Consider the following 16,860-nt stretch of genomic DNA (forward strand, 5'->3'; position numbering starts at 1 on the left):
GTATATACAATGCCAGAAAAATAATATTTTATTGCTAACCAGAATTTAGCATTTCTCATGTAGATCAGTAAGTCTACTGATATATGCCAGTAAGTTTAGAAAAGGAATATGGACTTAAAGTTTCTCCCAAATGTACATATGATATATTAAAACAAAGATGAAAATCATTGAAAAAATAAATGAATTTAGAAAATTTAATAAATATTTCTAAAGAAGTATAATTAAACCAGGATTTAGGGCCATTCTGGGGTGCTGAAAAAAAATTCTATGAAACTTCATGGCTCATATTTTTGAAACAGTCCCTCTTTTTAACTCAATTGCCTTTGTTTTCCTAATGATAATACCCATCTCAGTCTGATCCTCTATGAGGAAATTACTTCAACATAAAAATACTAAAAAAACTTTTTCTGGTAATTTTAAATATATTTACATAGGGAAATGGTTAGCCTTTCATGGAGAATTATGAAGAATCATCTCCTGGAAGGTAAGAGATGAGGTTAGTGTACCGCTGTTGTATTGGATGGTCTCTTTTGATAATTCAATCTTGAGGAAGTAAGGGGCTAAAAGAGGAGCTATTCCGATGAACTGGTTATACTGAAGGGAAGAAAAAGAGAAAGAAATTTGCACCACAAATGATTAATTACTTTCTTTTGAACTACAAGATAGTTTTGTTGCTATATTTAAAAATCCTGTTATTTTGATACGAATTTTAAGATAGGATAAGGATATGTTCTAATAGTGATAGTTTAGTGTGGGGAATAAGCTTAGGAACTCCCTGGGCTTACACCAATGGGTTAACAAGGCATAAAGAAGTACAAAGCCATAGGATGCTCACACATGAGTGTAGGTAAACAAGATTAGAACCACAAGACAGAAATGGGGTGCAAAGGCACCCAGAATAGAGAGGGGGTACAGAGCTCCCAGAATAGAGAGGGAAGGGCAAAGGTCCCAGAAAAAGAGGGGTGCAAAAGCACCCAATTCAAATGTATATGAGGTAAGCAAGATTAGGTATTCAAGGCAAAAGTGCCCCCCAATTTAGTAGTATAGAAGAAAGCTGCTTTCACAGGAGGGAAGGACTAAGTTAGGTAAGCAGGTAAATAGGGCTATAGACCCTGTGCTGTGCTGCGGGTGATGTTGCCCAGAGCAGAGCTGATTAACAAAAGAAAAGGTGCCTTGTTAACCCATTGGTGTAAACCAGAGGGATTCCTAAATTATTCCCCACATCTAAATCTATAGGGGCACCTGAGTGGCTCAGTCGGTTAAGCATCCGACTTCAGCTCAGGTCATGATCTCATGGTTTGTGGGTTTGAGCCCCGTGTCAGGGTCTGGGCTGAAAGCTCAGAGCCTGGAGCCCGCTTCAGATTCTGTGTCTCCCTCTGTCTGCCCCACCGCTGATTGCACTCTGTCTCTCACATTGTCTCAAAAATAAATAAACATTAAAAAAAAAACCACATCTAAATATATGCTACAGGTTTCACCCTTCAAAACCGGAATCTATATAAGAATGGAAGAGGTTCTAAATTATCAACATAGACCAAAGGCCATCAACAATAAAAAGGCAACCTACTTAATGGGGAAAAAAATATTTGCATATTATACATCCAATATGGAGTTAATATCCAAAATATATTATAAACTTACACAACTTAATGGCAAACAAAGCAAAAGGAACAACCCAATTAGGGGTGCCTGGGTGGCTTAGTTGGTTAAGCATCCGATTTTGGCTCAGGTCATGATCTCGCAGTCCGTGAGTTTGAGTTCTGTGTAGGAGTCTATGATGACAGCTCAGAGCCTGGGGCCTGCTTTAGATTCTGTGTCTCCCTCTCTCTCTGCCCCTCCCCTGCTCATGCTCTGTCTGCCTCTCTCGAAAACAAACAAACAAACAAACAAACAAAATTTAAGAAACGACCAGATTAAAAAAAGCGGGCAGAGGACTTGAATAGATTTTTTCCCCAATGAAGATGTATAGATGCCCAACAGGCACAATAAAAGATGCTCAACATCACTAATTACGAGAAAATGCAAATCAAAACCAGAATGAAGATATCATAGTCAGATTGGATATAATCAAAAAGACAAAAAAAAAAAAAAGAGACAAGTGCTGATAAAGATGTGGAAAAACGGGACTTTTGTATACTGCTTGTTAGAATGTAAATTTGCACAGCCACTATAGAAACTATATGAAGTTTCCTAAAAAAAAAAAAAATGCAACTACGATATGATCCAGCAATTCCACTTCTGGGTTTTTATCTGGATCAAAGGAAAACACCAAGTTGAAAAATATATGCACCGTTATGTTCATTGCAGCACTATTTACAATGGCTATGATATGGAAGCAACCTAAATATCCACGGATAGATAACTTGATGAAGAAGATGTACACACACACACACACACACACACACACACACACACACACTGAAAGGAATATTAGTCATAAAAAAGAATGAAATTTTGCCATTTGTGACAGCATGCATGGATTTAGATGGTATTATGCTTTATAGCAAAGGAAATCATCAACAAAATGAAAAGGCAACCTATGGAATGGGAGAAAATATTTACAAATCATCTAATAAGGGATTAATATTAGAAAACATACAAGGTATTCATACAACTGAATAAGCAAACAAAAAACTCAATAGCCCAATTAAAAAATGGGCAGGGGCGCCTGGGTAGCTCAGTTGGTTAAGCATCTGACTTTGGCTCAGGTCATGATCTCATGCATTCACGAGTTCAAGCCCCACATCAGGCTCTTGGCTGACAGCTTGGAGCCTGGAGTGTGCTTTAGGGGGCAGAGAGACAGGTAAACTCAGATTCTGTCTCTCTCTCTCAAAAATAAATAAACATTAAATATTTTTTTAAATGGACAAGGAATCTGAATAGACATTTTCCCAAAGAAGACATACAAATGATGAACAGTTATATGATACATGATAATCGCTAATTATCAGGGAAATGCAAATCAAAACCACAATGAGGGTGCCTGGGTGGCTCATTAGGTTAAGCATCCAACACTTGATTTAGGATCAGGTCATGATCTCATGGTTCGTGAGATTCAGCCTGGCACCCATCTCTGTACTGACAGTGGGGAGCCTGCTTGGGATTCTTTCTTTCCTCTTTCTCTCTCTACATATGCTCCTCGCCATGCACATGCACACATGCGTACTCTTGCTCTCTCTCTCTCTCAAAATAAATAAACTTTAAAAAAATTTAAAAAATGCAGGGGCGCCTGGGTGGCGCAGTCGGTTAAGCGTCCGACTTCAGCCAGGTCACGATCTCGTGGTCCGTGAGTTCGAGCCCCGCATCAGGCTCTGGGCTGATGGCTCGGAGCCTGGAGCCTGTTTCCGATTCTGTGTCTCCCTCTCTCTGCCCCTCCCCCGTTCATGCTCTGTCTCTCTCTGTCCCAAAAATAAATAAAAAACGTTGAAAAAAAAATTAAAAAAAAAGAAAGAAAAAAAAATTTAAAAAATGCAATGAGATATTCCCTCACCATGTTAGCGTGTCTATTATCAAAAAGACAAGACACAACAAGTATGCGGTGGCAAGTATGTGTGGCAAGTATGTGGTGAAAAGGGAGCACTTGTATACTCTTGATGGAAATGTAAACTGGTAACAGCCAGTAAAGAAAACGAAGGAGATGGCAATTTATACAGCAGGACTACTCAAGCAAATATGGTTGCTTTGGTATTTTTCAGGGCATTTGGTAGCTCATTGTCAGCTAGCATTTTTGTGGAAATGCAATCGCATAAGTAAACCTTACCATAATATAGAAATAACTCACTTGTTATGTGCATTATAAAAGTCAGCAAGTCTGACATGTCTTTGATCTTTGCATTATGCTGGTCCCCTATTATCTGTTTTGATAATTAATTGATCTCTTTCTAAAAACAGGTTTGGTAAAGATACTAAACAGGACTACAAAGACACAAACACTCTAGAGAAATTTTAGAGAGAGATTTAAATATTCTACTTGAAGTAGTACATGTTTTGAATTTCAGAAACATATAAATTCAAATCAAAACGTGTATGTATCTCTAGTTACACATATTTAAGTTATCTACACTTTCTTCTGATTCTACAGATGTACAAAAGTTGACCACATGCATTGTTAGTCTCAGTTCCCCACTCAGTAATGCATTTTCTCTGCCCTAAAGGAACAGCCAACTGAGCTTTAGTATTCAATCCAGTATTTACAAACTAGTTTAATGGCATCGTAAAAACATTCACAAAATAGCATGAAAGGTCAGCAATAAACTGGCTAAATCTTCTTGCCTTATAAATATATGGGTGACCAGCATATCCCCAAAAGCTCTGAGTTTGAAAATTAGCTGCTGAGCATGCACTGCAGTTAATTTTCATTGCTGTTTAAATATGATGCATCAGCAACATAATAAACCATACCCTGCATAATAAACCCTACTTTGATGCAAATCAATATGCAGTAATGCAGTATAAAAAGAAGCAAAATAACTGGAAATTATAATACACCTATGAGTAGTCAGAGCATACAAACATCACAAAGCTACCTAAACCATTTTTGATATGAATATTGGAGCAAACTAGCAATAGCTGTCTGTATTACAAAGTACTAAACAAATATAAGGAAAGCAAGTGGGACTTAGATAATAGGAGTCCAACTCTGTCACATGGTTGTTTCCTAGGTAACTAGACAGTGGAATAGGAACATCTCAAATAATCAAAACCACAAGAACCTTAACTTTAAAAATGCTTTTGTACTTAAATCTTTACTGATTCACAAGAATAAAATTCAACTTCAAATCCAGGGGTAATTTTAAAACACGATAAGAAAAAAAAGAGAGTGATCCCATACTGGTACCATGACATTATTCCAGAAGTAGTAGTCATTTCCCGTTGGTGTTTGTAGGTTAGATAATCTGATAAATTTGCCTTAACACACAGTCATCTTCTAGTTTGGTGAAACTGAATTGGAAAGATAATGTCATAAAAGTAAAGCTATTGCTAACTCTTACTCTATCCCTCGTAAACAATTCAGTCTTCTGAGAAACTTTAATGTTACATTAACTGATCACTGGAATGATGGCTGTAACATGGCAATAGTTGCTGCTTTTGACATACATGTGTTCTTAAGAGATCTGAATGACTTCTCTTTACTATTAGCTAAAAGATAGGGAATTTTAAGGAGAACCTCAAATAAACACTGTGAAGAATGAAGCACCAAATTACTAAAAACCCAATCATGACAGTGCCACATTGTTTTAAAATGACCACATTTATTGCTTTTTAATAGCAAAGCATTTGATTTTCCAGTCCTTCCATCTCATCAATATTAATATAACAATAAAAAGTCTGCAAGTGATGCTAGTCTATAGGAAAGAAAATAGAAAATTAAAGGGGATGATGTTAACTCTTTAACTTCAAATTCTGTTTCACTTTGCACTGTGTTGTGTCCAAGCTACTCCCTGTAGCCTGGGATATGCAGAATCCCATGAAGCACACCTATTTTACGCCCTGGCAATAATGAGTCCAAAGTAACAGTATTTTCTTTCATTGATTCTTGCTTTTAAGTATTTATATTACAAGACATTACTTGTCCTGTAAAGGTAGTCTTATGTAGGCTATTAAGCTGAAACCTAACAATCTATAATGGGTGATAATATGATAATGTTACTTCTCCAATAAAACATACATGAATTGTTATTCATTCAATCATTTGCCAGCCTTTAATTGATTACTTAGTCTGTAGAAGGTACTGTGCCAGATGATGAGGGGGGAAAACTGACCATGACAAAATAAATCATATTAGTCTTGTCTTACGAAGTTTGTACTATTTAGCAGAAACTACACACAGGTTATTTCTATTCTCTTCATACCAACACTTCAGCATACATGTTATCTTCATATTACAACTGAGAAGGCAGAGAATTAAATAACTTATTCACTGTTAATTGGGAAAGCAAACAAACAAATCAAAAAAATACTTCTCTCATGTCTCTATGCATAAAGGAAAACTAAACAAAACAAAAACATATAATCAAATCAAATAAAAATAAAACAAAACAAAACCCAGATATACCATATAAGTAGAATCTTGGAGGAACTATCTGATTCAAAAAGTGTCTGCAGATTTAATTGCCAGTATTGTGAGAGATCAAGTGTTTTGAATAAGAAGATTTTTTTTTTCTTATTTTAGAATTTCAGATAAAGCCACGAAATTGGGGAAAATAGGCAATTAGCATCTCCATATTCCAAAGAGAGTCCTAAAGAACTGCAAGTTCTTTGCCCCAATCCTGTGTTTATAAAATGATCACAGTAAAAATCTTTATCACTCAGTCCACTACCAGAATCAGCCCACAGAAAGAAAAATCTGAAAATTCAAAAGAAAGTTCTATATTCTGTAAGTTGGCCTGAACTTTCTCTCTTTCCTCTACATTGGTCCAAGTGAAGATGATTCAGTGATACCTGCTCTTGAAGAATTTTCATATCTAGAAGAATAGGAGTTTGCCATCTCTTCTCCCTCTTGGCTTACGAGGGAAACAAACAAACAAACAAAGAACAAAAAAACCCTACAGTGCAATGGAATAGTAGACGAAAAGAAAGTTCTTAAGAGAGCTTGAAATGTACCCCTTACAGTAAGGACACAGAGAAAGGTTTCTGATTTCCACATGAAGAACACAGAACATAAAAAAACATGGCTGGCTCAGCCTCCCATGAAGAAAAGGAGAAAAGAAAAAGCAGTGGCAGGACTAATTTTGCTATGATTTGGCATGGCAAGGACTCCATCTCCTGTGGGCCTTCCCAGAAACCTCCTGCAACCTCCACCTCATCCCAGCAGCTCACCTCTTCTTTCTCAACTTATTTACACCTCTTCACATTCAAGAAATTGAATCACTGCTCTATCCAATACAAGTATTATGAAACAAAAACAAAAATTTTCTTTATTTCACAGTTTGACACAGTCCATGTGTATACTGGGGAAGAACAAACAAAAATTAAGGGTCATGTATTGTTCTTAAATAGTTGTGCTTCTTCAGGTAAAAGGAATTTTCTTGAGTACATACTAACAAAGAAAAAAAATACCACACAGCCCTGACTATTTTCCCCAGTATCCATCAAGACTGTATGCATATTGTTTTCTTCTCTGGCCCCGTTTAAATATTTTGACAACTCCTTAAGTCAATGTAGTCACTCATTATAGTTAAAATTAGACTTTATTTCCAATTTATTCTTTCTGCATATATGATATTAAAGAACCTGTAATGAGTAGATGTCTAGAGATACATGGTTCTAATGAACAACTGTTGACAATTTCTCAACAAATGTCAATAATTAAAAAGTAAAATAGAAGTCTCTTTCTCTATTTTCCCTAGGGATAATATATTATGGTTGTAGGGGAGGTGATGAATTAAAAAAAAAAAAAAACTAACACTGAAAGGAAGAAAAGTATTTGCTGGAAAAATGAATACTAGAAAATTTGGTAATATATATTTTTTAGGACAATTCACAGTAGATGATGGAACAAAGTGACCGAATATCTTAGTGGCTTAATAAAATAAAGGTTGTTTTAATTCTTAGCGTGTCTGGGTCTTCAGGTACACCCCCTCTAGTGATTCAGTAGTCCTTACTCATTTCAACTTTTGACACCACTATCTTATTATATCTGTAGACTAAACCCAAGTCCTTGATTTAAAAAATCTAGCCAGTCTCTTAGTTTTTTGATAATCTAATTACTGTTTTACTCTTTAATCAACATAAGGGATACATTATCCCTAACCTAAAGATACCACAAAGTCCCATACAGTCATTACATGCTATTCAAAGCCCAGGATTTCCAATTGATATGTGATTCTCATCATCATGGCCGGACATTGTACATTATAGCCCATTAATATTCTGGGAATCTTACTCTTGATGTATAGGAAGGTTCCTAATTTTGCTCTCTAATAGAAATTTTCCTCTCCACTGTTCCTCACAGCCCTTAGCTGAGTTCCCAGTCTTTGAAACATTTTGTAAGATTGAAGAACCAAGAGTTGTTTCAAGTTTGAAAGAGTTAAGGTTTTGTTTTGTTTTGTTTTGTTTCTGGGCTTATTTATTTGCCCTCCAAAATTTTGACCTTAGGGGGAAAGCTCTGTTTTTCCCCACTGAGGATGATATTAGCGGTGGGTCTTTCATATATGGTTTTTATGATCTTGAGGTGTGGTCTTTCTATCCCTACTTTCTTAAGGGTTTTTATCGAGAAAGGATGCTGTATTTTGTCAAATGCTTCCTCTGCATCTATTGAGGGGATCATGTGGTTCTTGTCCTTTCTTTTATTGATGTAATGAATCAATGTGATTGTTCTGAGGACATTAAACCAGCCCTGCATACCAGGTATAAATCACACTTGGTCCAAACCCTCCAAAATTTTAATCTGTATCTTATCTATTTCCTTCCATCTGACGTCATAGTTAAGAAATCATACTCATAGTTTTTGGTTAGGCAGAACTTTAGCCCTTATGTTTTGTTTTGTATTTTTTTTCCACAACATAATGACTGCTACCTTGAAGTCACCTAACTTTGAGAAACCATTTAAAGTTGGATCTTTGCATTCAGTCACATTATTTAACAAAATGTTTCTTTGGCTTTTATTGTACCAAACTTTGTATTTTAATTCTTTGCTGTATCTAGATTCAATTAACATTACCACCCTTGCAAATACCATGAAGATCTGAATTACTTGTTTCCCTTTCATGTCTGCTTACAAACTGGTTGGTCCTTTCAGAACTCATCTTCCATAGGAATATCTTGCCAAGTACAACCAATAATAATCCAAAAACACTTTGAATTTTAATTTTCCACTTTCTTCTTATATATCCACCAATTCAGTATGTATGTGGTTTACTTCCCAGGTTATGGGAGATGAGAGGGGTTTTAAGCAATATATTATCAACACATAACATGGACTGCCATCTTTCTAAACACTAAAACTTTCTAAACACTAAAACACTAAAACTTACTTTGCTGCCAATTTTCTGAATATTAAACCAATACCACACATTTTAGCCTTTGTTAGAAAAGTACTATAATTCAAGGTAAAAATAACATAACAAACCATGTGAAATTTTGGTTGTTATTCAAAATGAAATGTCATCATATATATACACAGTCAAATAGGGAATTGCCAAGCACCTTTATATGGAGACTTAGGGACTCTTGTGTCCTCCTTCTTGTGGCATTTCCATCTTCCCAGGTCTCTTCTAGTCATATACTGGATATGTTGCTTTGATCTTGTCTATGGAGAAAGAGAAAGAAAAGAAGATGTATTGGCTTAGTCCAAGGTGATATACATCTCTTCTACCCAAGTTCACTGGAAAGAATTTGCCTAAATGTCATGGGGACTAGGAAATGTAATATTCTTATGCCTACAGTTAGAAAAAAAGATTTCTGAGCATCTTGTGTGTTCTGACCACATTACATAGAAGAAAAACACATGTGCATACAACACAAAATATTACCTCAATGTTTCCTCATCCTTTAACCAGTTGTCACATTAACTCTGAAGGAGTATTTTTCTGGAATAGATTATGCTTCCTCACCACCAAATTTATATATTGAAGGCTTAAACTTCAATGTGACTATTTTGGAGATAGAACCTTAAAGAAATAATTAAGGTTAAATGAGGTCATAGGAGTGAGGTCCTAATCTAAGATGACTGATGTTCTTGTAAGAAAAGGAAGAGATACCAGGGATGTGTATGCCCAGAAAAAAGGCCATGTAAAGACACAACAAGAAGACAGCACTCTTGCAGGTCAAGGAGACAGGGCTTAGGAGAAATCAATTCTGATGATACCCTGATCTTGGATCCCTAGATTCCAGTACTGTGAGAAATAAATTTTTGTGGTTGAGTCCCTCAGTCTATGGTATTTTGTTGTGGCAGCCCTAGTGGACTAACACAAATATCATAACTTTTCATTTCTTTAAATGTCTTAAGTACTCCTCTGAATGTCAACATAAAAGCCCTTGACTGAGGTAAAAGGATATTAAACACTCATTTTTCAAGATATCATGCTCACCTCTGGGTTCTTTTTTATTATTTTTGGTATTATTAATAGAAATTAAATATATATGCTGTGAGGGTGCAATATATAAAGAAAAAATCCAAAGAAGAAAAGGACTTCTTAGTTGTCTGTCACTTAGGAAGTGAAGAAAAAGTCATGAGAGCAGGGGCTTGTTAGAGTGAACACTTTGACTTTGGCTACATTGCATCCTGTGAGATGAACACGTAGAAGAGCTAAAAAGACAGCAAAGTAAAATATACATAAAATCTAAAAATAGATTATTTCATTTTATTTAGGTATTTGCTTAGAGAGCACATATTTGTTTAGAGGCCCGTAAACTTCTGTTCATGTAAAATCCCCTCTCTCAGGAGCCAATTGTAGAAGAGATGCTATACACAGAGGGGGTCATACATTCAAGCTCCTATCGTGATATCTTTCCCCTTAAAAATGGGGCTCTAGGAGCGCCTGGGTGGCTTGTCGGTTAAGCGTCCGACTTTGGCTCAGGTCATGAGCTCACGGTCCGTGAGTTCGAGCCCCGCGTCGGGCTCTGTGCTGACAGCTCAGAGCCTGGAGCCTGTTTCAGATTCTGTGTCTCCCTCTCTCTCTGCTCCTCCCCTGTTCATGCTCTGTCTCTCTCTGTCTCAAAAATAAATAAACGTTAAAAAAAAAATTAAAAAAAAAATGGGGCTCTATAATAAATTCCTTGTTTAGAAAATAAAGCCTGATAGAAGATTTCAGTAAACCTACTACTTTTCAGTTGAGATGGTAACGAGGAATCAGAAAAATATTGAAAAACAAGTTTCCTCTGTGTATACTCTGATATTGTCAGATTATGAATGCAATAGACCTTCTCATCATACCATTTTTCATCCATGTTTATACCCATTCCCAGCTACATGGCTAAAGAAGTAGATAACATGTTATACAGAATTTCTGAGACTTGACAACCTTGATGCCCTTTAAGATAGAAGTGCCCAATACTTACAAATCAACACTGATAATTTCCAAGTTCATAATAAGTTGAATCATGCATGAGTGTCTTTAAATAATAAGTAATATTTTGAACGCTCATATGGTCTTAAATTAGGTTTTCTTACTATATCATTTATATAACTGAAAACATAAATATAGCTTAAAAATTATACTTTAACAGAAAATTAATAAAAATATCCAAAATTAGTACAAATGATGCAAAATACAACATTAAAAATATATGATATATGCTGTTGTGTTGAATAGAAAGTGACTCATTTTGTGGCTTATTTATCTAGCATTTACTAAGTAAAGAACAAACCATCCCTATATTACCCTTTTTAAATTACAATAATTTCTTAAAAAAAATTATGCTATGGTATTTTTGGCCTTCACTCGGTCAAAACTAACATATGTCCTTAAATTACTTTGTAGTACTAAGTTATTTTCATTAAAATGATTTAATAAACATAACTGATTAAAAATGTCTTTTTTTAGGATTACCTTTTGAATAAAAGCAGAATTCTAGAGAAGCTAAACACATTGCTTGAGAAACACTGAACTCTGACCTTAACTTGGAATAAAGTAAGCACCAGATGCCAAGATTCTTACATCATGACTTAAATGGTAAGGTGAAATCACATTAGAATTGATAATAAATACTATGATTTAGAAAATAAGAAAATGTAATACATACTAACCAGATGAAAAGATACTGTTAATGATATTCGATTTTCATACCTCAATTTAACAAATATTTAAAACTGAGAATATACATTAAATACTTTCTCATTTTCCTTTTTCTTCATTGTTCACTGTTTTTTTTCCCCCCAGAAAATTCTTCAAAAAAAAAAAAAAAAGTAAAAGCCAACTATTTACTTTAAAAGAGACTGTAACAAATAATTGAGCTGTTTTTCCTTCCAGGGGATAATGTTAACATTTTCATAATCTGCACATCTATAGCACTTGGAATATATCTGTGAAAACTTTGTGACATTAAATTGTTTATGTAATCAGGGACAAGATGTTTAAGCAGATGAACACTGGAAATGAATATGTAAACATGAGTTTGTTTGATTTCCAGCAGTCATGCACTACAGTGCCTGCCATTAACATTGCTTGAATATTGGGAATCCATCTAGTTAGATGTATCTTTAGTAAGTAAATTCACCTTCTTCTGTGATGGGTGTTTCTATCACATTATGAGATATAAACTCTGCATAATGATAGAAAAGAAAATTAAAAGTTATAGAGGACATATTTACACACAAATTAAGACATCATGTGAAAACTTTGTGAACAGTTTAATATAATAAAAATAGCAAGCACCAAGTTGCGTGTATAAAAACACAAAAGGGAAGCTAGAAAATAAACAGTATTCTTACATAAAAAATTATCTTAATCATCATGACTGGAATGACTAAATAATCTAAGTAATACGGGCTCATTTCAAAAAGAGTTTAGAAAAATGATATACAAATGCAATTGAATTATGGGACCTCATTTTTAAAAAAATCAAAGGAAATAGAAATTTCTCACTTATGTGTGCCATGACACCAATAGCAGGTGTTAGATTATTTTCATTGATGTAGAGAATAGTGATGTGTGACCCCTCAGTGAATTTATAAATAAATATTTTGTTAATTCTGTGATAGAATGAAACCATAAAATTTCAAGTTATTAATTAAATGTTAACAATTCTATCTTTAATGCCTAAATGAGTTTCTGACAGTAATATGTTCTCAGCAAATATTGTTATGTGCATTCTGTAGTGAATAAAAAAATACTTTAAAATTGAATTATTCAATCTACTCAGAATTTGACTCTGTGGCTTAGAATGAGTAAAGAAAACATGTAAGGACAAATACGAAAATATAAGAATACAGGGATATTCCATTAAACTCAGTGAAAATGAAAAGATCAGCCTCATCAAACACTTCAAAGTTATCAAAATATTTTATATTTTATGCTTTACTGAGTTTTATATAAACTTATAAAAATGTATTATCAATGAGATTTACAAAAATCCCCACACAATTCATGGAAAAAAATAATCAAAATGTACCGAATTAATACGTAAGACAAAGCAATAAAAATTACTCCTGTACACTCTTATTGCATATAAAATTGGAGATGGAAATAAAAGTTAAAAATATGACCCTTACATATACCTTTAACAACTGGATAGAATCTCAAGTTATTGGAAATTCCAATGGACATCAAAAGGCACAACCTAAGCTTCAAGATGGTTAAAGCACACTGATTAAATAAAATAAGTGAACTCAATTTAATTGAGATAACAAACTAATATCTGTATTGTATTAAAGTAACTTTAGGTACAAGTGGTTTACTTTATACTAACATTATCAAATTTTATAATCTTTTTGAAAAGTAGTGCTAAATCCTTGTATACCATCTCATAAAAGTAATGCAGTATTTTTATTTTAAAAATTAAAAACAACTTGGGGAGCCTGGGTGGCCCAGTCGGTTGGGCGGCAGACTTCGGCTCAGGTCATGATCTCGCGGTCTTTGAGTTCGAACTCCTTGTTGGGCTCTGTGCTGAGCGCTCAGAGCCTGGAGCCTGCTTCTGATTCTGTGTCTCCCTCTCTCTGCCCCTCCCCTGCTTGTTCTCTCTCTGTCTCTCCTTCTCAAAAATAATAAACATTAAAAAAAATTAAAAACAACTTAAAATATAACTGAATTTGGTAATTAGAATTTACACTGGGTTCATCATGTAGTAGCTTATAATAAGATACCCAGGTATTTACATGTATTTTTTTATATTTTTGTATTTGTATAAGAATGCTTAGTTGATATAACAACTTGTTATATATTTCCTAATCCCCAAGTAAGACAATGTATTTAGAAAATATGTTAATGTCATCATATTAATTAGGGCATATTAAGTCAAGAACTGGATATAGTTTCAAGTGAACCAACATATTAAGTTAGATGTGTTGAGTTTTCAAATGTCGTAGCAATGTAATGTAACATTCAAACATATAAGGTTCGAATTAAAAAATCATGCAGGAATATTTGAATGATGAATGACTAAATCATATTTATACCTACTAGTAGTTCTTATAAAAAATAGTCTCAAATGATGTATAAAAATGACAATTTTAGAATGTCACATTGCTTTGAATTATCTGTATTTTTATTTGCATCTAATCTCTACTTTCTTACCTATCTGGTTGTAATGACAACTGATATCTCATTAATTATAATTAAGAAATCCAATTCAGAACAAATAAGAACATTTTAGGCACCATTTTTTTTTTCATATTTTCATCTCCATATTTATTGAAAATAACGTGTAAGAGTAAGAGCAGTTTTGGAAATACTTGTTGAAACAAAAAGGGTGAAAATAAAAAGGTTAGACTATAATATAAAAAGTTAAAATTACAAGATTAAAGTTATAAGTTAAAAGATAAAGATGAAAAAATTAGAAAGAAATGAGAAAATATTTCAATTTTAATTAATTAAATTAATTAATTAAATATTTCAATTTAGTCTTGGTATAAAACATTATTTTTAGCCAACAATGCCTCTAATACAACTGAAAGTACAGTCATACTGTGATTAAACTTATAAAAATGGTATGCATTGTTTATTATTTTATAATGCAGAATAATTTCAATAAAAATAAAGAAAATTTTTTCTAATTTACTTTTTTAATGGTTACTTTTTGAGAGAGAGAGAGAGACACACACACACACAGAGCGCAAGCACGGGAGGGGGCAGAGAGAAAGGGAGACACAGAATCCAAAGCAGGCTCCAGGCTCTGAGATACCAGCACAGGGCCCGATGTGGGGGCCCTAACCCACAAGCCATGAGATCATGACCTGAGCTAAGTCGGACACTGAACTGACTGAGCCACCCAGGCACCCTGCTAATTTCTTGCATAACTAGAATAATTCATAACTATAATTTGAAAATACAATTTTTACTGTTTAACAAAATGTGTCAATTTTAAGCATCAAGTAGACATAATTATAATTGAAACATAATAAGACTATACTTCTTAACCAGGTAGTTACAAAGTTAATTGAAATGATGATTGATCTAGTCTTTTACAAGTTCCTGGTTCCATTATCAGAACAACCTTAAAATGAGGGCCCGAAGGTGACAACTCATTTTCTTAAACAGTTTCCCTTGGTGTTATGTTTCTTGTGATCTTTTACTTTCCTTATCATCCATGGATTTTTAGTTCAGTCTATTATTTAAATTAGAGGGAAAATGACATACATTACACCAAAGATTCTATGCTTTAATGTTATAATCTAAGCAAAGCAAAACAAAACAAAACAAACAAAAAATACTTCAAACAAACCAGCCAACTGTAACACTCTGGATGAAATATTACACTTCGGATGAAAACCTAACAGCAATAAACTTTTATTAATTTGGAGCCTGTAATTATGGGACGTGGCTAGGAGAGGCCAATACTTGCAAAACCCTATCATGTACTTTTAGTGCATTTCTTCTATCCCCAATAGCACAGAGGGATATTTTAAAATTAAAATTGTAGGGGCGCCTGGGTGGCTCAGTCGGTTGGGCGACTGACTTCGGCTCAGGTCATGATCTTGCGGTCCGTGAGTTCGAGCCCTGCGTCAGGCTCTGTGCTGACAGCTCAGAGCCTGGAGCCTGTTTCAGATTCTTTGTTTTCCTCTCTCTCTGACCTTCCCCCATTCATGCTCTGTCTCTCTTTGTCTCTAAAGTGAATAAATGTTAAAAAAAAATTTTTAAAAAAATTAAAATTTTATTAAAACAGCAAATTTAAAAACCTTGGAATATGAAATCTGAATAAAATATATTAACTTCCTTAGGCAAATACCTTGTATGTAATGGAAAGACCGTTCATCTAACTATAGTGATTTTATGTCCACTTATATTAATTTTTAAAATTATGAATACTTTGTTGTATTCATTTTTAGTTACTACTAATAATAGGTACAACTAACACTGATTTTATTATTTTTATATGTCAGGTGTTATGCTGAGAGGTTTATATATGTTAAAGGTTGCCATCAAATTCTCATGAAGGCAGTGTGTAACTACAGATCTAGTGAGAGGTGCAGCTGGCATTTACACCCAGATCTGTCTATCTTCAGAGCCAGTTCCCTCAACCACTACACTAAAGTGAATTGAAATATGAAGTAAACACATGCTTTATAGGGCTGGTGTGCTGTAATAATAAAACAAATTAAGCTAAGTGTTACAGAAAGCATATTGAGTTGGCTAATGGCTACTTGGAAGACTCCTTGTTTTCTTTTTGTCAGGTTAATTCTATGTACTCTGTGTCCAAGGCCAAGTTCCCTGGAAACAATTCAGAGAAAGAGATTCACATACACAGTCTTTATTGGAGAGTACTCTGCAACAGTACTTAGGAAGGAGTGAAGAAAGCAGGATGAAACAGATAAGTTGAACTCTGAGATACGTAACTACACATAATATAGCATGGAGGGATCTTAAAAAAGAAAAACAAAACAAAACATTGTGCTAAGGAAGAGAAACTAGACATAAAAGGTCCTATATTACGTGATTCCATTTATATGAAATGTCCAGAATAGAAAGTCCATAAAGACAGAAAGTAGACTAGTGATTTCCAGGGTCTGGGCATAAGGGAAAATGAGGAATAATTGCTAATCAGTGTGGAGTTTCTTTTATTAGTGATAATTTCCCAAAGTGGTGATGCATGCTAAACTCTTTGAATATACCTAAAGACTAAAAGGATGGATTTTATGTCATGGTAATTATATCTTACTACCTGTTATAAAAAAAGTCCTCACAACTCAAAAAGTAATGCAAAATATCTCTAAGAGCATTTAATAGCCATACTATGTAATAATTTTATCTTTTTAATAAGAGA

General features: G+C 34.2%; 1 long non-coding RNA gene across 2 annotated transcripts in view; it reads right to left on the minus strand.

Annotated features, from left to right (window-relative positions):
- The window catches only part of LOC131507524 (uncharacterized), a 101,119-nt gene that overhangs the window by 61,549 nt on the left and 22,710 nt on the right, over nt 1-16,860 (minus strand). For both annotated transcript variants that reach the window (XR_009259539.1, XR_009259540.1), the window contains exon 2: nt 9,148-9,250. This is a non-coding gene — a long non-coding RNA (uncharacterized LOC131507524). The remainder of the gene's footprint in view (nt 1-9,147; nt 9,251-16,860) is intronic.

This window comes from Neofelis nebulosa, chromosome 3, assembly GCF_028018385.1.
Source record: "Neofelis nebulosa isolate mNeoNeb1 chromosome 3, mNeoNeb1.pri, whole genome shotgun sequence".
Taxonomy (NCBI): domain Eukaryota; kingdom Metazoa; phylum Chordata; class Mammalia; order Carnivora; family Felidae; genus Neofelis; species Neofelis nebulosa.